General features: G+C 40.2%; 1 pseudogene; it reads right to left on the bottom strand.

Moving 5' to 3' along the window:
- Nucleotides 1–416: 416 nt before the first annotated feature.
- Nucleotides 417–26,828, bottom strand: LOC147463434 (uncharacterized; annotated as a pseudogene).

Genomic DNA, 26,828 nt, shown 5'->3' with positions numbered 1-26,828 from the left:
CGAGAGAAATGTTTTTTGGTGGAAGGGGAGCCACCCATCAACCATATTGAATGTTTCATTGATTGATTCACTTTTGAAAGAAAGTGCAAGCTTAGATATAGATCCAAAGTAGTCACCCACAAGACAATATAACCATTAACTCTATCATCCATAATATTGTTTGCAGAATAAAGATACAAAACTGACAAAAGTAAATTGATGAAATAAATCAATGACAATTGTACACATCATAGGAAAAATCACTTGATTTGTTAAACTTTGCAAATGTAATAGTTACAACACCATTGTCATTATTGAAAAAATATACATGGTTTTCAAAAAGACGTATAAACGTCATCTCATGATACATATGCTATGACAAAAGGAAACTAATGCTATCTAGCTACGGCTAAACTGACGTCGTCTAATTATACATCTCATCGCCAAGCAGCGTATCTGTCGGATTCTGCAAAAAAAGAACAATAAGACAGCTTTCTGTAAGTATAAACATATAGCGACGTTTATAAAAAAATACAACAAATATAAAAGAGTAAACCCTAATACTAACCATGCCGCCGTGAGAACTCAAAATGTTTATCAGGGCATTTTAAGTCCTTCTTGCTTGCATACTCACGCTCATACGATGTGGGGTCACATCTTGTCACATCGACCACTGTCAAAACATACAAAGAATCCATTATGTTAGAATTTAAAAATCCCTAAACCCTAAACTATCAAACCGAAAGAGCAATGCGAAAATAATTACAAAATTGGCCGCAAATGATGCCCACCCGCCGCTCCCCAAGTGGTGCAAGCTCCCTGCCTCTATTCGCGCTCTGGCTGCCTCCTTTTGTTGCTTCCACTTGTCCGGATTCTTGCGTGCTGCTTTCTTTGCATTCTTCCAATCTTCTTTGGCCAGCCAATTTGGTATGAGTCCACCCATGCTTAATTGCTTTTTGCACTTCGGAACGCTTGTGCTTGCAGTATTCGCACATTGGAACCTTCATCACGTCTTCATTGAAGCTGTCATCCCGTGTTGGAACTCGTCATGACCCATGCTGATGAATCTGTCTTTTAAATCACTTGGTACTTCACTCCAGGTGTTTAGTATGTAGTGTCTAAACACCTGAGAGCAAAGACCACGCATGCACGAGATCACATTCTGGCCTTCATCATCCAAGATGATGCCGCTGCTGAAGTCGTCGGAGTAAGGCAAGCCCTCTTGCCGGTGACGCATGAACCTGGGTGTCCCAATAGGGGTCTCTAGTGGTGTGTCGATGGGGGTACGGACTGCAGGTGTCTCCACTGGATTCTGGGCCCCGAAGCGAGGAGTGTCGATTGGAGTAACTCCTGGAGGAGTAGCTAGTGGTGTGTAGCCGCTAGGAACGGCCGTCAGCCGTGCAGAACCTGGTGTAGATGGTGATGCCATGGCTGGTGTCCGGGCGGGCAAAGAAGGGGAGGGTAAAGAGCCTTGTCGAGCACAAGGCGGTGCCGAGGCATCGGCGGTGGAATCCCCACAACAACCGCCGCCACCACCACTAGAGCGCCGGCGAGATGAGACGAGTGTGAAGATCATATCATCCTCGACACCAAAGCTTTGGAGCACGCTGAATGCTCCGAAACAGAGGGGGACGCGATCGGAGTAAGAATGCGTGATGGTGCACTGGAGTGATGACGCTCCAGGTACCACTCTCTCCGCTAGGGTGACAAAGAAGAAAGAAACTCCTCATCATCCATACCTGCATTAAACACACGAACATTTAAACTTATTATTGAATGAATGGAGAAGAAAACATGGACAAGTAGAGAGAGAGAGAGAGAGAGAGAGAGAGAGAGAGAGAGAGAGAGAGAGAGAGAGAGAGAGAGAGAGGACTCATAAAAGGGGAGGGATTTCTGTGTAGACAATGACGGAATGACGCATATAGACAGAATGGACAAAAAGATACGTGAATACAATATACATTATGAAACGGAGGTAGATTGTTCAAATACAATATTTATGGGTTTAAGAGGCTCTCTCTCATCCTCGCAAAGCTCAGCATAACTTCCTATATCTATATAGAGCTCTCCGTTTCATTTTGTAGATCCTCTGCATACACCCCATAGAGAGTAGTAGCTTCATGCTTGTCTGGCACCACCTCAGCAGCTTCTGACTGAACATCTTCTCCGATCTCCTCCATTGATGCTGCTGTGATTGGCACATGGTAGCCTTCATACGTCCGTTCACTACAAGGGGCTATCTCTATGACGTACCACCAGTTTGATGTAGACTTTGTAGGATGAAATATCACCTGCCAGAGCCACACAACTTACATGAAAGCTTCCAAGCATATAACTTCTAAAATTGGATGTTAACTATTTACATACTTGTTCACAATGCTCGGGTACTATGAAAGTGTCTCTTAGGTCAGTCCATTTCTTAGTTGAATCCACCTCAAGAAAACCAGACTCTCCTCTACGCACAGTAGCGTTGCGACCCTCCATGATTATCTTGAACCATTGCACGTCAAACAAGTCGACAAAAAATCCTCTATAATCGATCCTCAAAATCTCTTGTAGCGTGCCAAAGTAATTGAGTTCCGCCACCACAAGATCTGCATCAGAGGACCGTCGTCGACTAGACTGTTCAAATTTTGCGATGATTCCACAATCTTGAGTAAAACGCTTTTTGTCGATCCATTCCACCCTAAAATGATGACCTTTACACCATGTTGTTGTGTATTGACTTATACTACAACCAACAAAGATTATGAGTGGCCGTTCAAACATCTAGAAAGTCACTAGTCGTACATTGCAAACTTACCTTGGTCGCGCAACCCCGAGAATACTCCCACTCGTCCTCAATCACTTCTTCACCACACTGTTGTGCGCTTTTCAATTGGTTGTGCGACCATCTTAAGCTCATGAATGTTGGTAGGCTCTCCAGACCCGTCGAATAGTGCATCGGTGGTCGTCTTCCCCGTCTCCACTCGATTCGTGTCCCTTGTCGCTCTTTCTTTGCATCCTCATACTGTGAAATCCACTTTTGCATCACTCGATTGTGAAGCATGCAAAATCGGTTGATTTTAGCCTCTAGATCTTCCATCATCTTCTTCTCAAAACCAAGATTGCAGACGACAATCCGAGATATGCGCTCATCATCTATGGTTCGCCATAGCATGTCCCGGGCTTTATCAAATCCGTCTAGCCACTCTCCAATGTACACTAGGGACTCTGATACCAACCAACCTTCTACCATGCTACCCTCTGGACGTGCCTTCTGATGCACATATCTCTTGAGCGTTTTCATGAAATGTTCTAAAAATGACATCCATCTGGAATGCACTGTGCCAGCTATTTCCACCTCATCAACTATGTGAACAAGAAGATGCACCTGAATGGTTAGCATGGTAGTAGGAAAGTGTTTCTCAAACATGCACACAACCTCCACAACGTTTAGTTTGGCGAATGGTATGGACTCTACGTTGATCTTGTTTAGTGAGATCCATTGCACCAACTTTGCAAGTTTGTAGATTGTGTTACGTCAAGAGACAAACATCCCTCAACGGCCACCGGTATAATAAACTACAAAACACATGCAGCAATGATATTAAAGTCCACACACAATTTTGTTACACAATTCCCACTATGATATATTCCACTATGACCATACCTAACACATTTTATGCCAGTCGTGTGACTTCAAACCGATAAGATTTCCTTCTTTAGTAAAACACGTTTGAAGCGAGTGCATTACGCGAGTGGGGGTCCGCAAAGATCGAATGGTCTCTTTTACTTTGCATTCTTGGGCTCTTGTGAAAATCCATGGCGCTTTAGGGAGTTTTATTGATCCATCGGATGCTATTTGCGGCCAATAATGCTCCATACGATCCACATTTCTAAGGTCAACCCAGCTCCCAAAGTATCTTTCTTGCCGGTCAGATGGTCCCATAGTAGATTACCCACATTCTTGACAATGTGCATTTGATCGAGCAAGTGATTGATCATGAGTCGTGGCCAATATCGTACCATAGAGATAGTCTCTTCATCCCTAGAGGTAAACCGTCATCACACATCTCCTTCTGCTCTAACCATGCTTGTGCAGACATCCTCGGTGGCTCTCTTCCCAAAAAGCCATCGCGTAACACATGATTCTCTGGAGGATACACTTGATGACCTTCGTAGATTTGCTTCTTCAATGAGGGCGCTCGACGTGCATTCAGTCTAGGTCCACATGTGACACATGCTTTGTATCCGCTTGTATGAAGTCCTGCATGTATACACATGATAATAGATAAGCTTGAGAAAAACTAAGATTTATAGTGTTTAAGTTTAAGTGTAAATCACCTAAGCATTCTGTTGGTCCGGGATAGTCATGCATGGTCCACATTAGAATGCCTCTTATCAAAGCATTCTGTCGACCTGTGTGTCGGCTCATATCCACCACTTCTATGCCAATCCACAATTGTTGTAGCTCTTCCAATAGTGGACGAAGATACACATCCATATTCTTCACTTTATACCGCCCGGGCACAAGCTTAGCCAGAGGTGCCCCTTCTTTGTAGTCAACCACGGGGGAATGTTGTAGTTGACGATGACAACAGTCCATACACTGTAAGATGTTGATCTTTGACCAAATGGATTTATGCCATCCGTAGCCAGGCCTAGGTGCAAATTTCGAGTTTCCCTGGCAAAATCCGACCATGTTTCATCTATATGTTTCCAGGCTGCGCAATCTGTAGGAATTCGTAACACACCATCCGAAGATTTATTCTCCTCATGCCATGATGCTAGGGCGGCCATGGACTTACATTCAAAGAAATGCTTGATGCAAGCAAGCAGAGGAATATGTTGCAAAACCTTTTGTGGAATTTTTGTTCCGTGGAGATCTACTCGATATCTCTCGGAATCATATTTCGAACACTTCTCCATGTCTATGTATTTCCCTCTGAAAAGAATACAGTCGTTAGGACAAGCGTGGATCAAATTGTAATCCATCCCCAAGTTTCACAAAATCTTTCTTGCTTCCTCTCTGAAATCTGGCATCTTATTATCAGCTGGCAGTATATGCTCTTTGAGCAATCTACACAATGAAAAAAATACGATACAATTGTCTAAAACTCTATCAGATCATTATACATCTAGAGTTTTTTATTAAAGTAAACTAATTGTAATAGATCACCTGAAAAGCGCTGTAACTCTAGTGTCACTCCATCCAAACTTTTTCTGCATGTGGAGAAGAACCAGGAGCGCCTTCAATCTAGACACACGTGCTCCATCATACAATGGCGTATCGGATTCACTTTCATATCATCATAGATAAGCATTTTTGAATCCATGATTGTCTCAATCATTTCATCGATCTCGGGCTCAAACATTGCCTCGTTGGGAATGTGGTCTACATGATCATCCCCCGAGCTGTCAGAGGCTACATCTTGTGGCCTCACATATGCTGCTTGACCAAAGTGCTTGCGAACACGTCTATTGGCTTGCAAGATTGCTGCCTGTTCGCCAGCGTGAGAGTCCGACGAGTTATAATTGGCAACAACTTGATCTAGAATAGATGGATTGAACTCGCCAAATTCGTGAACGTGTTGCAAAGAAACGCGTCTTGTCCGTCGCATAGTATGCTTGCATTGATTACAAGGACATAAGATCCTCGTTGAGAGATAGTTGTTTTGGTTGGACGGCCCCACATCCTCGTCACTACTCATAATGAGGGTAAAAACCTTATAACTTGGACAAAAAATTTAATCTTATATTGGCATTCTTCGTCTTTTATCTCTCTCTCTCTCTCTCTCTCTCTCTCTCTCTCTCTCTCTCTCTCTCTCTCTCTCTCTCTCTCTCTCTCTCTCTCTCTTTGTTCACATTGTAAACTACCTCACATTCTCTAGTCATGTCCAATCCCCACACACCTCGGTCTAGAAGTGCACGGAGATCAGAACCACTGGGTTATAATCTTGTCTTTATTGGTCAATGCCTATATTTGTGGGTACAAGATAGTGCATGTAGTGGACAAAACCCCTTTGCCTCTTCTCTAGTTGTAGCATTTCACAACATCTTAACATCTTTTCACAGTAGATCTTTTCACCATTCGTCCAACTCTAATTTTTTTACCGTAATCTCAAAGGTAGACTTTAATATAAAAACTCAATCCAACATCTAATCTTAAATTTAACCTAATTAAACATGTGGTGATTCGCTCCATTGAAGGGTAAAAGACATACCAATGGGGCTACTAGCTACGTAGATGTTAATGGGCCTCACATATACAAATACTTCAATGCAAGAGTTTAGTAATCTCACCTCTCCACCCCATTGATCCATGACCCACTCCTCTCTTTCAAACCAGTCAGGTATGGCATCTGTGCATCTGACCTCCGATGTTTCATGTAGTCGCGCAGGCGTCTCCTAATCCAAGCATCGTCAAATGTATTCTCCAAAGAGGGAACTGGAAACTCCTGATGTAGCATAGCAATAATATAATCCTTGGAGGCTTTATCCTGATCCCTCCAAGAGACCATGACAGACTATAGTGTGTTAGAAAACCTGTCTACACAACTGTCGTATGCGGCCCATCACCTGCTTCCCCTCAGGGGTCATAATGATCTCATCGGACATACGATTGATGAGGTAGGTGTATCCCTTCGGCATGTCCCTCCCATGAACAATAGCAACCATGTCCGGTGAATGCTCATCGTCTAGGCCTCTAGGCAGCCCCGATGCAGTGTTCGGGTCACTCTGTAGGCATCTACGACGCAATGGCCAGGACACCACTCTCAAACGCATAGGCGGTATAATCCTCTGATGTAGTCTGAGCAGTCTCACAAGGATGGACACTCCTCGGTGTTTCCTAGGGACTCTGCAACAAATGAGCTCCAGGAACGACGTGCTCCTCGCCACAACAACCACCACCGCTAGACTCTCGTGGAATTTCTAGTCCGCATGGTCCATCGAACATAAATCTAGATCTAATTTAAACTTAAACTCAAAATAGACCTAAATTTAATCTAATCTAATGTAAATCTAAATGTAAAGCGCGTAAATAAACTTAAACTAATCGAACGTAAATCTAACGCAAAATAAACCTAAATCTAATCTAATCTAACCTAAATAAACCTAAATCTAATCTAACATAAATCTAAATCTAACTTAATCTTAATCTAACCTAATCTTAAACGATAAAAAGAGGAAAATGGTATAACCTTTCTATCACCCAAGTGTGGTAGATTGGTTATGCCATTTCCCTCTTGAATAACAAGTCTTGACTTCAACTCCTTGTCGACTAGATCTTTAAGGTCTCTTGGGATAGTTCCCTACGATGTTAAAACTTTCTTCTTCTTGGGGATGTGTGTGTGTGTGTGTGTGTGTGTGTGTGCCAATAAAAAGAGGAAAATGGTATACCTTTCTATCACCCAAGTGTGGTAGATTGGTTATGCCATTTCCCTCTTGAATAACAGGTCTTGAGTTCAACTCCTCGTCAGCTAGATCTTTAAGGTCTCTAGGGATAGTTTCCTACGACATTAAAAGTCTCTTCTTCTCGGGTGTGTGTGTGTGTGTGAGGGTGTGTGTGTGCGCCAATAAAAAGAGGAAAATGGTACAACCTTTCTATCACCTAAGTGTGGTAGATTGGTTATGCCATTTCCCTCTTGAATAACAGGTCTTGAGTTCAACTCCTCGCCGATTAGATCTTTAAGGTCTCTTGGGATAGTTTCCTACGACGTTAAAACTCTCTTCTTCTTCTTCTTCTTCTTCTTCTCTCTCTCTCTCTCTCTCTCTCTCTCTCTCTCTCTCTCTCTCTCTCTCTCTCTCTCTCTCTCTCTCTCTCTCTCTCTCTTGTTGGAATTAGGGTTGCAGAGAAACGCACACAGCTTTTAGAAGACGAAAGAAGCTCAAGGCAAACAATAGAGAGTATGTTACTTAGTGTGCAATAGAAAGATAGATAGGCCTAGAGTGATGGGCGTATAGACAATCCTCGGGGGAAAAAACCTCCTAAAGAGGAAAAAAATGCCTCGGCAGTCCTAGTTTGTTCATCACTACCACATGTATATGGTAACAAATCCCCCCTGGAGTGATGCGGTGAACGAGAGTTGGCACATGAGTAAAGGGAAGTGCCATGCCCTGAGGACATGATCAGTCCACAAAGGGGAGAAAGCCCAAAGCTTTGCGGAAAGCTTCGAGCTTCTCACGAGACATTGCCTTTGTGAAAATATCTGCAAGGTTGTCTTGTGCTGGCACATAAGCCAAACTGATCTCTCCTGCTGAGAGCCTCTACCTGACATAGTGGTAATGCACCTCAATGTACTTTGTGAGAGCATGAAAAACTCGGTTCCTCGCAATCGCCAATGCGCTCTAACTGTCAGTGTAGATAGTGTTGGTAGTGTCCTGTCCAACACCCAAATCATCCATAAGGCTTTTGAGCCATACACAATCAACCGTAGCTGTAAAGACTACCTTGTACTCAGCCTCACAACTCGAAGTGGCCACAGTAGGTTACTTCTTGCTCAACCATGATATACATAAACTGCCAAGCATGAACCAAAAACAACTTGTGGACACTCTCGTGTCAAAAAAACCAGCCCAATCCGAGTCCGAAAAAGCATGTAAGTCTGGTGGCAATGATCCCCCCTTGGGATAAAACAAGCCAAGATGTAAAGTGCCACTAAGGTAGTGAAAAATCCTCTTGACAGTCTGCCAATGCTTAGACCCTGGACTATGCCTAAATCTGTTGACTTGTGAGACTGCAAACTGAATATCCAGCCTCGTGTTGCATACATAAATGAGGCAGCCAATAGCAGTTTGGTAAAGAGTGACATCAGCAGGATCGTCAGCATCATGTAGAATCAACTTCAAATCTGTTTCCATGGGAGTGGCAATAGGTTTGCAATCCTCAAGTCCAAATTTACTTAGCAATGTCTCTATGTAACTTTTCTGACACAAGGCAATGCCACCATCACATTGCTTAAACTGTATACCCAAGTAATGATGCAACAGACCCAAATCTTTCATCTTGAAAGTAGCATTTAAATTAGCCTTAAATTCAGAAATATGTCTCTCATTTGGTCCAATGATCAGCAAATCATCGACATGAAGAACCACAATGAGAAGTACATCACCCTCACGCTTTACATACAATGTGCTTTTTGTTGGATTGTTACGGAAGCCTCGTTTAACCAAATGAGTGTCAGCTTTCTCATACCAAGCACGAGGAGATTGCTTCAACCCATACAAAGCCTTCTTACATCTGCACACTTTGTTCTCTTGTCCTTTTATGACAAAACCGCGAGGCTGCGTTACATAAACTTCCTCAAATATGTCACCATTCAAGAAAGCAGTAACAATATCTAATTGATGTACATCCCAAGCAAAATGAGCTGTCGATGCACATAGAAAATGCACAGTAGTCATACCACAAGTGGGAGCAAAGGTCTCTTCATAATCTATGCCTTTTTGCTGTGCATAACCCTTTGCAACAAGTCGAGCCTTATGTCGATCGATCTCACCATCCGGCTTGCGTTTCAACTTGTAAACCCACTTCGTACCAATGGCCTTTTTGCCAAGAGGCAAATCACATAAAGTCCATGTGTCATTTTCTATAAATGCATCATATGCTGATTGGTTGGCAGTCATCCAATTTTTTGAATTATGTGCTTCATCAAAAGATAGAGGCTCCTCAACATCATGTAAGTTGGACACAGCCAAAGCGTAACAATTTGATGCATAAGATGCATGGCGAGAGCCTGAACGAGTACGAGTAGACAAAGGTGCATCCAATTTATTGTCATACAAAGTGTGCACCAGCCATTTTGGCATACCTCTAGCCTGGTCATTTTCAGCCATTTCCTTATCAAGTACATCATGTACATCTGCGTCAGTAATAGGATGATCTGTAACATTTCAAAAACCACCATAGGCTGTACATTTGCCTCATTGGAACTTACATTCGTATTTCCACCATCGAAAAGAGGGAACAAAGTGTCATAAATGTACTGTGAGCTTACATTATTGTCTCTAGTACATGATAGCAAGGGCTGAACCAAATCTTCCACAAACACTACATCCCGTGAAACCAGAATATGTTTTGTTTGCGGATGATAGAACCTGTAACCTTTGCTTTCAGCACTATAACCCAAAAAAAATTACATTTGACAGCCTTATCATCCAATTTTCTGCACTGTGTTTGTGGCACCAAAGCATATGCCAAACAACCAAAAACACTCATGTCCTCAATAGAAGGCTTTCTATCATGCCATGCTTCAGATGGAGTAATATACTGCAAAGCTTTTGTAGGACACCTGTTTAGTACATAAGTGGCACACATGATGGCCTCAAGCCAAAAAGAATGTGGCAAAGCTTGACTTTTGACCATACATTGTGCCATTTCCGTAAGTGACTTGTCTTTCCTCTCAGCAACACCATTTTGTTGAGGTGTATAAGGCATTGTACATTGGTGTTTTATCCCATGACTAGCCAAAAATTCATTGAATTCATGAGACATATACTCCCCCCCTCGATCGGAATGGAGGGTGCCCATAGTACATTTCGAGACATTTTCAGCCATGGCCAGGAAATGTTTGAAGCACATAAAAACTTCCCATTTCTCTTTAAGCAGAAATACCCATGCATGCCTGGAGTAATCATCAATGAAAGTCACGAAGTACGGGTAATTGCCCAAGGACGGAGTTTACATGGGCCCACAAACATCACTATGCACAAGATGCAACCTACATGTGACCCTAATTGAAACCATCCTTTGGAAACTTAGAACGCTGCATTTTACCCAGAATACAGCCTTCACAAACATGTTTGACGGTTGCTTCAAGAGGCAGCAAAGAAGCAACCATATCAGATTTCTGCAAACGAGAAAACTGGCAAAATTCAGATGACCAAAGCATGCATACCAAAGTTTTGCATCTGAAATAGCCCTTGAATCTGCAATTGCATTTGCAAAATTTTATCCACACCTGTCATACAAAGTGAGCTTATACAACCCACGGCACAAAAGGCCAGATGCAACAATTTCATCACCAAGACTGAGATCATGAACTGTACATCTGTCATCCACAAATATGACTACAAGTCCAAGTCAAGAAAGTGCGGATACAGACAAAAGATTCTTCTTGATCCCAGGTACATAAAGTGCATCAACAAGTGTGAAAGAACTGCCATTAGCAGCAGTAAGCACAATCTTTCCAACTCCCTGAACCGGATAAGAGGCATTGTTGGCACAAGTGACTGGATTTCCATGAGGGACAGACTGGAGACAGGTGAACAATTCACGATGTGAGGTAATGTGCTTTGTAGCACCACTATCAAAATACCACACATGTGAATCTACAGCAACTCACAAGCATGCATCATGGACAGCAGGATTGTAAGTGCACTTTGTACTAAAAGCCCATTCTGCATCAACATCAGCATCGCAGTCTCCTTTCATAAAAGACTTACCAATGGCTGCATTTGTGGTGGAAGGAGCATCTCTAGTGGAACCACCCTCTTTCTTCTTAGCCTCTTTTGCGTTCAACTTAGGACACAGCTTGAGCAAGTGATGATTAGCTTTACAATAATGGCAACGCATCGTCTTTTTTCCCTTATCACCAGAATTGCCAGACGAAGTGTTGCCAACAAAAGCATTAGGAACATAAGTTTTTCCAGTCGCAACAGAACCATAAGAAGTGGTTGCATTACTTTTACCACCCTTTCTTTGAGAAGCAATAAAAGCCTGTTCAACTGCACAATCTATTCCTGTTTTTTTTTGGAAAGTGACTCTTGCAACACAATGTGCATAATGCATCAAACTTGACAACTTCAGGATTTCCTTGGTTCATCAGTCTCCAAGTACTAGCAAAAGTCTGGTAAGAATCTGGTTAGGCATCAAGAACAGTCTGCACAAGGGAACTGTCTGAAATGACGTCACCTGCAAAAATAAGTTGCTCATTGATATCCTTGACACTATCAAGGAAAGTGTCCATATCATCTTCCTCATGCATAATCTTTGACTCCAGCTCTTTACGCAGCAAAGCAATTTTAGCCTCATTACGACTTGCATATAGACCATCCAGAATATCCCAAGCCTGTTTTGCAGATTTTGCTGAACGGATGTGAGAAACAATGGTGCGCTTCACAGACAACGCAATCAATGCATGAGCCTACGCACCTTTACATCCCAACAAGCTTGTTCTGCTGTAGGCAAAACAACTCTAATAGCAGCAATCCTTGCAGCAAGACCTGCAACATCCTCAACATCGCTTACATACTCAAAAGCAGGACGTACATCAATGCCCTACACAATATTCCAGACGCCCTTTGACACAAGAATGTGTTGCATCATATAAGCCCACATAGGGTAATCGTCCCCATCCAACCTGCCCTCAGCAGCAAACATCTTGAACACATCTATGTTGTTGTTGTCAACCATGGTAAATGCTGCACCTGTTGTGAAAACTTCCCAAAAATAGGAGAAACAAAGCGGGAACAACACATGCTATATAGCACAAACTATAGAAGACTATAAGACACCTGTTATGCAGAAAATGGCATTGACAGAAATTTTGCACAAAATGACAAAATTGCCTGCAAAGACGTGCCTGTAGTGGAAACGGAGGCCAAAATGAGCCCGAATAAAAAATCTAGCAGACCAAGCTCTACGAGCTCGCCCAAAATATTTGTCGACATGCAAAAGCTCGCCAAAACTCACTGAAATTGGAGAAAGTGAGTAGGCGTGTACTGGAACTGTTGACGACTAAGCCCAAGAGGAGGTAACCTGCTCTGATACAAATTGTTGGAATTAGGGTTGCAGAGAAACGTACACATCTTGGAGAAGACAAAGGAAGCTCAAGGCACACAATAGAGAGTGTGTTACTAAGTGTGCAATAGAAAGATAGATAGCCCTAGAGTGATGGCCGTATATACAATGCTCGGGGGAAAAAACCTCCAAAAGAGGGAAAAAATGCCCCGGTGGTCCTAGTGTGTTCACCACATCACTACCACATGTATATGGTAACATCTCTCTCTCTCTCTCTCTCTCTCTCTCTCTCTCTTTTCCTCTCCCAATGTGTGTGTGTATGCATTCTTTCTTTATGCATGTGTGTGTGTGTGTGTGTGTGTTTTGTTTATGCATGTTCTCTCTCTCTCTCTCTCTCTCTCTCTCTCTCTCTCTCTCTCTCTCTCTCTCTCTCAAAAACACAATGTGTATGTGTGTGTGTGTGTGTGTGAGAGAGAGAGAGAGGGAGAGAGAGAGAAAGAGGGGAAGGAAACATGAGAGAGAGGAGAGGGAAGGAGCATACCTGGCTCTCCTTCCTCTCATCGTGTGTGTGTGTGTGGAGAAGAAAGAGAGAGAGAGAGAGGGAGAGCGCGGGTTACCTTTGCTTGCTTGAGCGCCGAAAACTCAGATCTGAGAGCTGAGCTTTCGGACACTCTCGGTTGTTTTTTTACCCCTATCGGTGTCGCTATAGGCGTCGCTAGTTTACTTGTAACTTAGTGACACCCATAGCGACGCCCCTGGGTTTTTACTATTGAACATCGCACTGCGAGCGTCGCTAATATGAAGTATCTCTTGTAGTGTTCATTGTATCTCTTAACAAGTTCATCGTATTTAAGATCTTGGTTCTTGTCTTGAGTCCTTCTTTACTTGATTCCACTTGACAAATATAGTTAAATTCATTCTTAGCTTCCTATGGTGCTATTTTGTCAATATATCTTGATATATTTTAGATTCTAAGCCAAGTGATTCCTTCTTGGGATTATTTAAGTTGATGGCATACTTGAATATACCTTTATTAAGTCTCTTCACCGGTTGATTAACCTTAAATACTTTAGAGGAGCCTTGCTCATTCTTCAATGTACTTGTATCTTGATTTCTTTAACACTAGGTTGGTAACCTAACAGGACATAAAAGTGTCCTTTCAGGGTTTTGAAAAAAACCTCCAAAACCAAGGTAGATCCACTCATTTTGTAAATTCCTTTCATGAGGTTATAGTTCAAGGCCTACTAAACATGGAAAAAATAAGAAACTTGTAAAATTTCTGATCTTTTGGTCACACCAAGCCTCCAAAGTTGATGGACCAGTGAATTTTCATCAAAACAGCCATTTCTTACGTTTTGTTGCATAAAAATAAGATTAGGGATTTTTGTAGGACTTGAGATAAATTCCCTAGTTAACTTCAATGGGTTGGTGATCAGAACATATGATTGCTTCTCACTCACTACTTTTTGTTTTGCCAAAATAAATAGGTACAAAAAAGTTGAATTTTTACCATTCTGCAAACCTATCATCAAAGTTTCTATAGCCACACTCAATACAAATAATATATGCATGTTTCCTTAGTTCCCTATTGTCCTTTATGTTCATAAGGAGCCATGGAGCATGTCAAAAGAATAATACATCTCTAACCCAGGGGATCTTGGGGACAAAGGTGAAGTGTTAAATACAGCAAACATGAAAAAATTGGGTTGAACATTATGAGTTGTAGAATCCCATAGAAACTATTCAATATCTAGCCAAATTTGATTCTTATGACTAGATATGGTTACTACCTACAAAATGCATGTAGTTGTCACAAGAAACTAACAATATTGAAAAGCTATACTTGATATACTAGAAGGTTTCGTTTTCTTCCATAATTGAAAAAATCAACCATCGTTATGTACTATGCAAAATAGGGTATTAGGTGCCCCAAAACTCAAGGAATGTTAGCTTTATGTTACAATATGCGACATAGAAAATCAAAAATGAATTTGAATATCATGAAATCCACCAAAAAAATCATAGAAGAGCTAAAATTGGCTAAAAAATAGGATTTGACAATTTTTGTAATTTGGTCAGAACTTACAACTTTAATATTTATTTCTCCCTAGAAGCATCAGGACATGTTGAGGACTACTAAAGATAGTTTTCTAGCATTATAGACCTCACAAACATGAATTCTAGAGTGGTATAGTTGCAAAAAGTTGAAAAAAATCCAAAAACAGGACCCGTTTTTCACACAGTTTAGGTTGTGAAATGTTGTGCAAGGACAATGTGAAAGATGGAATTGATATTCCAAAAAAATGTCGAGTTTTTTTCAGCTCATGAGACAACTTTCTAGATAGATAGCACCTCAAAATCCATTTTGAAACTCTTGACATAATTCAAGGAAAATGGTCACTTCACAGGACATAAAAGTGCCCATTACCAACCTAGTGTTAACACTAGTCTGATAACCTAATAGGACACAAAAGTGTCCTTTTAAGGTTTTGGGAAAAAATTCCAAAGCCATAGTAGATCCACTCATTTTGAAGACTTATAGTTCAAGAACTACTACATATGGAAAAAATGAGAAACTTGTAAAATTTCTCATCTCTTGGTCACTACAAACCGCCAAAGTTGATGGATCAGTGCATTTTGCCCAAAACAGCCATTTCTTACAGCTGATTGCATATGAATAAGAGTGGGGATTTTTGTAGGACATGAGATAAAATGCCCTGTTAACTTCAATGGGTTGGTGATCAAAACATATGGTTGATTTTACCTCACTAATTTTTTTTTGGGCAAAAAACGTGTACAAGAAGTTGTATTTTTGTCATTCTGCCGACCTATCATCAAAGTTTCTATAGTCACCCTCAATACAGATACTATATACATGTTTTCTTAGTTTCATTTGGGCCTTTGGATTTAAAAGGATTCATGGAGTATGTCAAAAGGATAATTGATCTCTTACTAAGTGGAACCTTGGGAACAATGATAAAGTACTAAATATAACAAACATGAAAAAACTGGGTTTAGCATTATGACCTCTAAAAACCCATAAAAACTACTCAATATCTAGCAAAGTTTGTATTTTATGATTTAGATATGGTTACTACCAACAAAATACACGTAATTGGCCTAAGAAACTAGCAATATTGAGAAATTTATACTTCCTACTCTAAAATGTCTCGTATTCGTCAGCAATCAATACAACTATCATCATATTCTATGCTATATAGCATATTAGGTACCCCAAAACTCAAGGAAGATTATCTTTATGTTATACATTCAGTTTCACAATCAAAATTGAATTTGGATATCAAGAAAGCGACCAAAAAATCATAAAAGAGCTAATTTTGGCCAAAAAACAGGATTATGCAATTCTTGTAAGTTGGTCATAAGTTTCAATTTTAACACTTAGTTCTCCCTAGAAGCATCAGAACATGTTGAGAACTATGAAGGATTATCCTCTAGCAATCTAAACCTCACAAACATGAAGTTTAGAGTGGTATAGTTGCAAAACTTTGAAAAAACCCCAAAAACAGGATCCGTTTTTTCACACAATTTAAGTTCAAAAATGTTGTGCAAGAGTAAGGTTAATGGTGAGATCAATATTCCAAAAAAAAAAGTCAAGTTTTTTCCATCTCATAAGGCAACTTTGTGGATATATAGCACCTAGAAATTCATTTCTTCAAATAATTCAAGAAAAATGGTCACTTATTAGGACAAAAAAGTGTCTAAGGACATAAAAGTGTCCTCTTACCATTCTAGTATTTATTGTTTGCAAATATTACATTCCCTTGATTGCAATAACTTGATTTTTTTTTTCTCAATCACTCCATCCTTATATTTTCTTAATATATATATAATGTTTCCATCTTGAGTACACAAAATTGAATGAGAACTAGAATGACCTTTAAGTTCAAAAACAAGGTTTATGCCTTCATTGTCTATGAAAATAGTGTACCTACTAGCCAATGATATTCTCAACTCCTTACCCATAGGCCAAGGCTTGAGTTGCAATCTCTTAGTAAGGAGATTATATTTGAACTTATCTTGCTAAGTCTCATTTTTTTGTGTTTCCTTGTTCCTTAAAAATCTTAATTTCCACAATGATCTTATTAACATTTGATTTTGTTACAAAAGTTTGTTACAAAAGATCTCTAGTCTGTGAGTAATGTCAAGGAGCTTCTCTTGCTCTATCTTGCACTATAACTTGTTCACCATTTGTGTTTTTAAAAAGAAACAATCCATTTTGCAGGAAAGATGAGGTGGAAAAAATGCTCTAGCATGGTTTTATCTTCTAGAGTTTCTATTTCCATTTCCTCTTGCACAACTTTGAGAACATCTTCTTCTCAAGAATTCCTTTTGCCATTATTTACTTTTGTTTGCTCGAGCACAATTTTTGAGAAGGTGTCCTTCTTGAGAGTTTCATGCCATTTTTTTCTGTACCTCACTCTCTTTCTACAAAACCTCTACTAAAATCTTTATCCGACCAAGGATAGAAACTGCACTCTGATATCTCTTGTGAGATCCATGCCAAAAACCACTGGCTGCACCATCTCCAAATGGATACACCACAATTCTTGGCATCCCTCTTGCTTGAGACCGACACCAATACAAGACTCCTCATGCTCTTCAATGCCAACTCAAGGGGGTGATAGCATTCACTTTTTTCATATGGAACCCTTATCCCCGAAATATCTTTCCTTATTGATTCAAACTTTCCAGTCAAAGTCATCAAACTAAATGGGAGTTCTCTAATTCACACTTGGTTCAAGGTCACTAACGCTTTTATCTTGGTTATGATCGAGAGCATCCATTAGTGCATTCCCCTAAGAGGTGTGTATGTACTAACTACACAAAGTCCTTGTTCCCCCATGCACTCTGATTGTCAGTGTAGATAGTGTTGGCAGTGTCCTCTCCAACACCCAAATCAGCCATAAGGCGTCTGAGCCATACACACTCAACCATAGCTGTGAAGCCTTCCCTGTACTCAGACTCACAACTCAAAGTGGCCACATTAGCTGCTTCTTGCTCAAACATGATATACATGAACTACCAAGCATGAAATAAAAACCACTTGTGGACACTCGCGTGTCAGAACAACCAGCCCAATCTGAGTCCGAAAAAGCATGTAAGTCTGGCAGCAATGATCCCCGCTTGGGATAAAACAAGCCAAGATGTAAAGTTCCACTAAGGTAGCGTAAAATCCTCTTGACAGCCTGCCAATGCTTAGACCCTGGGCTATGCATAAATCTGCTGACCTGTGAGACTACAAACTGAATATATGGCCTCCTGTTGCATACATAAATGAGGCAGCCAACAGCAGTTTGGTAAAGAGTGACATCAGCAAGATCGCCAGCATCATGTAGAATCAAGTTCAAATTTGTTTCCATGGGAGTGGCAATAGGTTTGCAATCCTCATGTCCAAACTTACATAGCAATGATTCTATGTAACTTTTCGGACATAAGGCAATACCACCATCACACTGCTTAAACTGTATACCCAAGTAATGATGCAACAACCCCAAATATTTCATCTTGAAAGTAGCATTCAAATCAGCCTAATTATATTCAGCAATATGTCTTTCATTTGGTCCAGTGATCAGCAAATCATCGACATAAAGAACCACAATGAGAAGTACATCATCCTCACGCTTTACATACAATGTGCTTTCTGTTGGACTGTTACGAAAGCCTCGTTTGACCAAATGAGTGTCATATTTCTCATACCAAGCATGAGGAGATTGCTTCAACCCATACAAAGCCTTCTTACATCTGCACACTTTGTTCTGTTGTCCTTTTATGACAAAACCGCGAGGCTGCGTTACATAAACTTCCTCAAATATGTCACCATTCAAGAAAGTAGTAACAATGTCTGATTAATGTACATCCCAACCAAAATGATCTAGCAATGCACATAGAAAATGTACAGTAGTCATACGACAAGTGGGAGCAAAAGTCTCTTCATAAGCTTTGCCTTTTTGCTGTGCATAACCCTTTGCAACAAGTTGAGCCTTATGGCGATAGATCTCACCATCTGGCTTGCGTTTCAACTTGTAAACCCACTTCGTACCAATGGCCTTTTTGCCCGGAGGCAAATCACATAAAGTCCATGTGTCATTTTCTATTAATGCATCATATTCTGATTGCATGGCAGCCATCCAATTTTGTGAATTCTGTGCTTCATCATAAGACAGAGGCTCCTCAACATCATGTAATCTAGACACAGCCAAAGCCTAACAATCTGATGTATAAGATGCATGGCGAGAGCCTAAACGAGTACGACTAGACCAAGGTGCATCCAATTTACTGTCACGCAAAGTGTGCACTAGCCATTTTGGCATACCTCTAGCTTGGTCATTTTCAGCCGTTTCCTCGTCAGGTACATCATGTACCCCTGCATCAGTAATAGGCTGATCTGTAACATTTTCAGAAACCCCCATAGGCTGTACATTTGCCTCATTGGAATTTACATTCGTATTTCCACCACTGAAAAGAGGCAACAAAGTGTCATAAATGTCCTCTGAGCTTACATTACTGTCTCTAGTACATGACAGCAAGGGATGAACAGAATCTTCCACAAACACTACATCCCGTGAAACTAGAATATGTTTTGTTTGCGGATGATACAACCTGTAACCTTTGCTTTCAGCACTATAACCAATAAAAATACATTTGACAGCGTTATCATCCAATTTTATGCGCTGCACTTGTGGCACCAAAGCATATGCCAAACAGCCAAAAACACACATGTGCTCAAAAGAAGGCTTTCTATCATGCCATGCTTCATATGGAGTAATAGACTGCATATGAAGGCTTTCTATCATGCCATGCTTCATATGGAGTAATAGAAGGCTTTCTATCATGCCATGCATTGAATCTGCAACTGTATTTGAAATAATTTGTCCAAACTTGTCATACAAAGTGAGCTTATACAGCCCACAACACAAAAGGCCAGATGCAACAATTTCATCACCAAAACTGAGATCATTCTTCTTGATCCCAGGTACATAAAGTGCATCAACAAGTGTGAAGGAACTTCCATTTGCAGCAGTAAGCACAATCTTTCCAACTCCCTGAACCGGATAAGAGGCATTGCTGGCACAAGCGACGGAATTCCCATGAGGGACAAACTCAAGAGAGGTGAACAATCCACGATGTGAGGTAATGTGCTTTGTAGCACCACTGTCAAAATACCACACATGTGAATCTGCAGCAAACAACTGACAAGCATGCATCATGGACAGCAGGATTGTAAGTGCACTCTAAGCTAAAAGCCCATTCTGCATCAACATCAGCAACACAGTCTCCGTTCAGAGAAGACTCAACAATGCCTGCATTTGAACCAACATTTGCAGTGGAACCACCCTCTTTCTTCTTAGCCTCTTTGGCCTTCAACTTAGGACACAACTTGATCAAGTGATCATTAGCTTTACAATAATGGCAACGCATCTTCTTTTTACCCTTATCACCAGAATTGCCAGACGAAGTGCTGCCAACAAAAGCATTAGGAACATAAGTTTTTCCACTCGCAACAGAACCATACGAAGTGGCTGCATTGCTGTTACCTCCCTTTCTTTGAGAAGCAATAAAAGCTTGTTCAACTACACACTGTCTAGTCTTGTTTTTTTTGGAAAGTGACTCTTGCAACAGCAATGTGCATAATGCATCAAACTTGACAACTTCAGGATTTCCTTGGGTCATCAGTCTCCAAGTACTAGCAAAAGTCTAGTAGGAATCTGGTAAGGCATCAAGAACAGTCTGCACAAGGGAACTGTCTGAAATGACGTCACCTGCAAAAATAAGTTGCTCATTGATATCCTTGACACTATCAAGGAAAGTGTCCATATCATCTTCCTCATGCATAATCTTCGACTCCAGCTCTTTACGTAGCAAAGCAATTTTAGCCTCATTACGACTTGCATATAGACCATCCAGAATATCCCAAGCCTGTTTTGCAGATTTTGCTGAACGGATGTGAGGAACAATGGTGCGCTTCACAGACAACGCAATCAGTGCATGAGCCTGCACATCCTCAACATCCCAACGAGCTTGTTCTGTCATAGGCAAAACAACTCTAACAGCAGCAATCCTTGCAGCAAGACCTGCAACATCTTCAACATCGCCTACATCCTCAGAACCAGGACGTACATCAATGCATTGCACAATATTCCGGATGCCCTTTGACAAAAGAATGTGTTGCATCATATAACCCCATATAGGGTAATTGACCCCATCCAACCTATCCTCAGCATCAAACTTCTTGAACACATCTGTGTTGTTGTTGTCAGCCATGGTAAATGTTGCACTTGATGTGAAAACTGCCCGAAAATAGGAGAAATGGAGTGGGAACAACCTGTGCTATATAGCACAAACCGTAGCACCTGTTATGCAGAAAACCGCACTGACAGAAATTCTGCACAAAATGACAAAATAGCCTGTGTAGTACTGCCTATAGTGGAAGCGAAGGCCGAAATGAGCCTGAATCAAAAATCTGAGTAGACTAAGATCTACAAGTACTCCCAAAATATTTGTCGACCTGGGAACGCTCGCCAAAGCTCACTGAAATCGGAGAAAGTGAGTAGGCGTGTGCTGGAGTAGCTGGCGAGTAAGCTCGGGAGGATGCAGCCTGCTCTGATACCAATTGTTGGAATTAGGGTTGCAGAGAAACACCCATAGCTTGGAGAAGAGGAAGGAAGATCAAGCCACACAATAGAGAGTGTGTTACTTAGTGTGCAATCATTAGGAGAAATATGAACCTTGCATGGGCCTTGTAAGGAATCCTAGTTTTTAGGGATTAAGGCTAATGTTGTGTGGGGTTTAGGGGGCAAGGGCATTGAAGAAGGCAATTTTGAGTAGGCTTTTCTAGCCTTTTTTTAAAAAAAATTTAGGATGTGGACCTAAAGGATTACTTTCTCTCTCTAGCTTTTTTTAAAGTGAAGGAAGCATAGGGGTGTGGGGCCACATTAGCAAAAACGTGGGTCACAAAGAGACAAAATTTGACTTTTTAACAAAAAAATCATTTTTACTTGTTTTTTACTTAAAACTCCCTCCCAACATATATACATATCCAAAAATCATTTTTGACCCATTTTTTAACCCACAAGCTTAGAAAGTCCATTTTTTCAAAACTCTTTTCCTCCAAAAAGTAATAAACATTTTGTTCTCTCCTCCTCCCTCCTCCCTCCTCTCTCTCTCTCTCTCTCTCCCTCTCCTCTCCCTCCGTGCCCCTACCTTCCTCCTCCTCCCCCTCCCCCCTTCTCTCCTCCCATCTTCCTCAACCTCTCTACCCTTACCCCTCTATCTTTTCATCATTTGCTTCCTCATGCAACAGCTTCCATGGTGCTCACGGACATCACAAATGGTTTTCTTCCACCACCATGTACTCCGCACACCAAAAGCATACATATTCGCTTACCCACGGCATTTGCACCAAAGACCACTAGTGAAGGTGATCAAAGGTCATCACAGGAACATCGCACCGCTTGTGAGACCAATGTTGACATTTGGGTGGATGGCCATTTGTATCCTTACGATCCTATAAGCCGCTTCCATCCACCGTTTAATAGACTTTCCACATTTCTTCAATTTCTTGGGAGGGGAGAAGCAGGTTTGTTAGGCTATTGCAAGCGGTTGTGTATGGGTGCATGTGCTTCTTTGCATATGTGGATGCACGAATGTCAATCTCTTCACCTCAAGACGATGGCATTACAAGAGAGTGTTGCCTCTTCGGAGAGGGTAGTTAAAACTCTTGAACAACAAATGCAAGAAAAGGAGTCCCACATCCAGAAGCTTACCAACACCATCACATACTTGAAAGAAACACTCCTTGGTGCAAGGGAACGCAAATGCACGTATTCATCCATTGAAACTCTTTCACATTCGGGAGGAGCACGCAAATGACGAGTTACAGCCACAAGGTGATTTGGTCTTTACTTGCATGATGCATTCTTACTTCACACTATTTTCTAACATTTATGTTTATTTGTTGCTAGAAACTTCATCCAGGAGGCATGTGGTGGAACAAGCCAAGATGATCGAGTCAACCTTCTCACTAGTTGTCTCAATAACCCAGGACATGATTTCTATCTTACAATCACCTGGAGGTAAGCACATTAAGGATGCAGTAACCAAGGACCTTATGCGTAAATTAAGAAATGTGGTTAGTGATGATGATGTTCAACAAGCTTGTGATGAGGTTGGAATCAGCACCAAAGCCTATCAGACTATTTTTCAACTCCTAAAGGATGCCCTCAAAGAACATGGCATTGTGGAAAACCTATTTCTCGTTCCTCACAAGGTCAAGCTCACAAAGAAGGCCACAAACGAAGATGTGTTCTCCCGCATTGGGACATACCTACACATTGAGGACACAATGCCAACTTCCCTTTATGCTTCGTGCGCAACAAATACAAGGGGAAAAGGTAAGAAACAATCCATAAGACCTTCGGAGAAGGGCTTTCCTTACACAATGTGTAACAATATTTTCGTGGATCTTAGAAGGCTTCAAGAAGCCATGCTTAGATTTTACGAGTTACCTGAAGAAGGTGACACACTTTACTTTTTTTTTTTGGTATTATTCTTATCATAGACTCTGAAGTTTAAGGTCTTAGCACTATTTATTTTGTAGTGCTTGGAACAAAAGTCGCTTTTGTGTTGAAACTCGATGAGTGTCAAATAGTGAAAGGCCGAAGGTTAGAGAGGCTAGCATGCAAAATTGCATCTTTGGACTGAATATGTACGGAGAGGCATACCATTAGTACATGGCCAAGCATTGTTGAAAGGATCATGATGAGAATAATATCAATCCAAACACAACAACTTATGCCCATATTAAAGTGTAGTTAAAGAAGAATTATAAAAATAGAATTTATCACTCTGATTGCATGAAAATTTCTTGATTGTACTCTAGAAACCGGAGACTTAGAGCATTGTCAAGTACCTCTAGTGGGAATGACTTAGGAAGTCAAGGTAGCACGTTCTGTACTAGGTGTACAAAATACTTTGAAGATAATTAGGTTCCAAAGCTTGTGCCTAACAAATTTTCTTGATGCATAAAAGCTCATTGAGCTCAAAATATTGAATGGTAGTAAAAGACCTGGACTAAAGGATGCAACTAGATCTTCACATTCTCAAACTTGGAAGCCATGTTACATAAAAGAGCAATAAGATATCACCTTTGCTTCAAGTTTTTTGAGCCTCACCATGTGGGTCCAGATTGTCCATTTTAATGATCCAACAAATTATAAACTTGCAAGACAAAATGATGTTGGAACTATAGACACTAATAGAAACTTTAAAAATCCATAGCCTAGACCTAATGTGGCATTAAAAAATTCTTATCAAGGCTCAACTTCAAGACGTGAAGCTCAGGCTAATAGTACTCAAAATACTAAAGCTGAAGGAAATCAATCAAATGTTTGGGTTCACACAGTCTTGAAGATCAAGGAAAAAATGAATATTTTTTGGTACCTTTTAGGCTAGCTAATGCTCCAACATTATTCCTTGCTATCGTAATCAAAATCTCTAGTGGACATGATTATAACTAAATATCTGATAGAGAACTCAATTAAAATATAATTATAGAGGGTTTCTGACTTAGTTATCCTATTTCTATGTTGAAGTGAGGACACCTCAAATCTTCCAAGTGTGGGAGGGTGTAGAATCCCCAATTTTTGTTCTCCTTTAAAAGAATAATAAAATTATGTTTATGGCGTACAATTTAATTTTAGTTTAGAACTCTTGTTGTGCAATGTTGGGAAACTTTAATTTCCTTGCTTTTTATGCTTTTTGGCACCTTTTTGTGAAAAGCAGGGCTAGATTCTTAATCTGCAAAATAGAATGTGAGTTCAATAGAAGGGGTTATATTCTCTTATGAACTTACATAAAATATACATACAGAAGGGTGTTTTAAATTGAAAACCTAAAGTTTTGGTACTTAAGGGGTCTTTTTTATTGAGAAAATTGGTACGTAAGGGGTCTCTACATACCTCAAAAAATGAAGAAGAAGGGGTTTTACAAAATACCTCTTGAATGCACGTGCTATACAAGTTCTTTGTATAGTGATCCACCCAAAGGGAAGTTAGGGTTTAATTCAATGTAGAAATTCTCTTTTTGAGTGCTTTTCATACTTATTGGTGCTTTTCACAATTAAAATAATTTCCATTTTATAGTTTATGTAGACTAAGTGAATTTGTAACCGATCAAAACTTGTCAACATAAGCCGTGACTTTCTCATGTTCCTTATGAGCAAGCTAGTCCCATTCCTTCCAAATGTCCTTCTCGGATATATCACTCTAATTGCACAAATGAATTTCTAGACTGTACTCTAGAAACTAGAGACTTAAAGTCATATTATCAAAATTTCTTGACCATTGTCAAGTACCTCCAGTGGGTATGACTCGGGAAGTCAAGGTAGCATGTTTTGTACTAGGTTTACAAAATAATTTAAAGATTAGGCTCCAAAGCTTGCACTGATAAATTTTGCAAATTTTCTTGATGCAAAAAAGCTCATTGAGCTCAAAATATTGAATGATAGTAAACGACCTCAAATGTTTTGTACTAGGTTTACAAATAATTTGAATATTAGGGTCCAAAGCTTGCGCCTGACAAATTTTGCAAATTTTGTTGATGCAAAAAAGCTCATTGAGCTCAAAATATTGAATGATAGTAAAAGACCTCGACTACAGGATGCGAGTAGATCTTCACATTCTCAAACTTGGAGCCATGTTACATAAGAGAGCAATAATGGATCACCTTTGCTTCAAGTTTTTTGAGCCTCACCATGTCTGTCGAGATTGTCCATTTTAATGACCCAACAAATTATAAACTTGCAAGACAAAATGATGTTGGGACTATAGACAGTAATAGAGACTTTAAAAATCCATAGCCTAGACCTAATGTGGCATAAAAACATTCTTATCAATGTTCAACTTCAAGACGTGTAGCTCAGGCTAATAGAACTCAGAATACTAAAGGTGGAGGAAATCAATCAAATGTTTGGGTTCACACAGCCTTGAAGATCAAGGAGAAAATGAATATTTTTTGGTACCTTCTAATTTAGCTAACGCTCCAACGTTACTCCATGCTATTGTAATCAAAATCTTTAGTGGACATGATCATAACTAAATATATTATAGAGTACTCAATTTAACCTATAGTTATAGAGGGTTTGTGACTTGGTTATTTTATTTCTATGCTAAAGTGAGGACACCTCAAATCTTCCAAGTGCGGGAGGATGTAGAATCCCCAATTTTTGTTCTCTTTTAAAAGAATAATAAAATTACGTTTATGATGTACATTAGTTTAATTTTTAGTTTGGAGTTCTTATTGTGCAATGTTGGGAAATTTTAATTTCCTTGCTTTTTATGCTTTTTGGTACCTTTTTGTGGAAAGCAAGGCTGGATTCTTAATCTGCAGAATAGAATGAAGTTCAATAGAAGGGGTTATAATCTCTGATGAACTTACATAAAATATACATACAGAAGGGTGTTTTAAACTGAAAACCTAAAGTTTTGGTACATAAGGGGTCTTTTTTATTGAGAAAATTGGTACATAAGGGGTCTCTACATGCCCCAAAAAATGGAGAATAAGGAGTTTTACAAAATACCTCTTGAATGCACGTGATATACAAGATCTCTATATAATGACCCATCCAAAGGGAAGTTAGGGTTTAATTTAGTGTAGAAATTTTCTTTTTGAGTGCTTTTCATGCTTGTTGGTGCTTTTCACAAATAAAAGAATGTCCATTTTATAGTTTATGTAGACTAAGTGAATTTGTGACCGATCAAAACTTGTCAACATAAGCCGTGACTTTCTCATGTTCCTTTTGGGCAAGCTAGTCCCATTCCTTCCGAATGTCCTTTTTAAAATCAGGCGGAAGAAATTGTTCATAAAATTCAGCTTTGAATTGAGTCCACATTCTAGCTTGTGTGCCTTCGAGAAATTTGGCTAACCACCATGGTGATGTCTCCTTGAGATGCATCCCAACATGAGGAAACTTGGGTTTTTCGGTGAAGTTCCCATTGGCAAAAACAACTTCAAACTTCCTGATGAAAGAAAGTGCCTTGGAGATATCTTTTCGTCCTGTGTAGTTGTCAAACTTCACATCCTTGTCATCGAATTTGAAAACCCGCAT

Source organism: Adiantum capillus-veneris, chromosome 2 (assembly GCF_014529385.1).
Source record: "Adiantum capillus-veneris isolate H3 chromosome 2, ASM1452938v2, whole genome shotgun sequence".
Classification (NCBI taxonomy): Eukaryota; Viridiplantae; Streptophyta; class Polypodiopsida; order Polypodiales; family Pteridaceae; genus Adiantum; species Adiantum capillus-veneris.
Note: the sequence above shows the minus strand (reverse complement) of the source record. Positions and strands in the feature narration are given on the sequence as shown.